Source organism: Linderina pennispora, assembly GCF_002104995.1.
Source record: "Linderina pennispora strain ATCC 12442 chromosome Unknown DL89scaffold_82, whole genome shotgun sequence".
Lineage (NCBI taxonomy): Eukaryota > Fungi > Kickxellomycota > Kickxellomycetes > Kickxellales > Kickxellaceae > Linderina > Linderina pennispora.
Genome location: NW_024468330.1, coordinates 5,357 through 6,695, shown reverse-complemented (window position 1 = coordinate 6,695; position 1,339 = coordinate 5,357).

The window sequence follows — 1,339 nt, the reverse complement described above, 5'->3', positions numbered from 1 at the left end:
GTTGTCGTCCAGCACCATTCTCTTGATTTCTTCACAGTGGCCATGTTTGTCACCGAGCAAGCATATCCGAATATGCACATGGAGCTGGCATTATTGGCACTCTCCGCCTATGACGCATGGTTTGAAAACAAAAAAGAGAGCACGGCAGCTGCGGTATCCAGAAAAACAATCAGCAATTCTTGTGTTTGTCGATCCCAATGCGAGTAGCTGGGTAAGCATACACCTGGACAAGTACCCATTCAGCAGCCATTGAGCAGGCGCCGAAATAGGTAGGCAGCGCAGTGAGAAACTACTGGTTGGATTTATCGCCCTTTTCTGTTCAAATGGCACCTGGCAATACTGCGTACGCAGAGTACTGCTTTTTATTTGAACACTGGTGTAGATATCTTCTTGGACTGTTTATTGCGCCGCCCAGATAAGTGTTACTTTAGCTTCCTCCAGGGACACTCCCGACGAAAAGAAAACCCGGCGGCTCCTATGGTGCGTAACATATGCAGGTGAATGGCTACCAGATGCTGTAGCTATGTGTTCTAGCAATCTGCAATGGCAGCATTATTCTGGATTCCATTGTCCAGGTTTTCGACATCCCGTTCACCGAGAAGCTGTTTGCAATTTCCATACATAATGTCTTCACTGCAGTATGATCAGACTAGTGAAGGGTGGTCCCAAGGTGCCTTACCATCGATAGAAAGGCGTCATGGGAGGGCGTACCCAACAAAGGTGATTATATATTCATTTTGGCTCTCTTGATACCGTAGGTCAGACTGTGGGTCCCAGTGTATTCTGAAATATATCTCGATATATGTAGTGGATATGCGATACTCGCTTGTGCCTAGAGCTACCCTTGGGTATTGCATATCCTAGGAAGCCTGGGGCAAATTCTCCATGGGTTGTCCTGGTTCAGAACCACAAGATGAGTTTCTCTGAGTTGGATTCTTGAGAAAAGCAGTGTCGCTTGCTTTACCACCAGGCTTCAGGACATCCAATTAGACTTTAGATAAGAAACGGAAATGTGGGCAGGATTGTCGAGCGTATGTGGTGTGCAAATTGGTTTCTTGCATATCAGAAAGCGGCCAAAAGTGCTGGGTATGTGTGCTCTTGTCCTCACAGCTGCGCCTACGTCCTTAGACAAAACAAATGCCAGTCGGATTCCCCTTCCCCTTCCCCTTCAACAGGATGCCTGCACAACCTACCCAGTGGCGACTCAGCAAAATAGGCTCCGCTTGCCAGCATTCTGACAGAGTTGCTGAACAGAAAACAAGGGCATAGCGTTCTCCAAACGTACAGACTATAAAAGACAGGCAGTCATCCTCCCTACCCCTTAAATACTAGCACCATT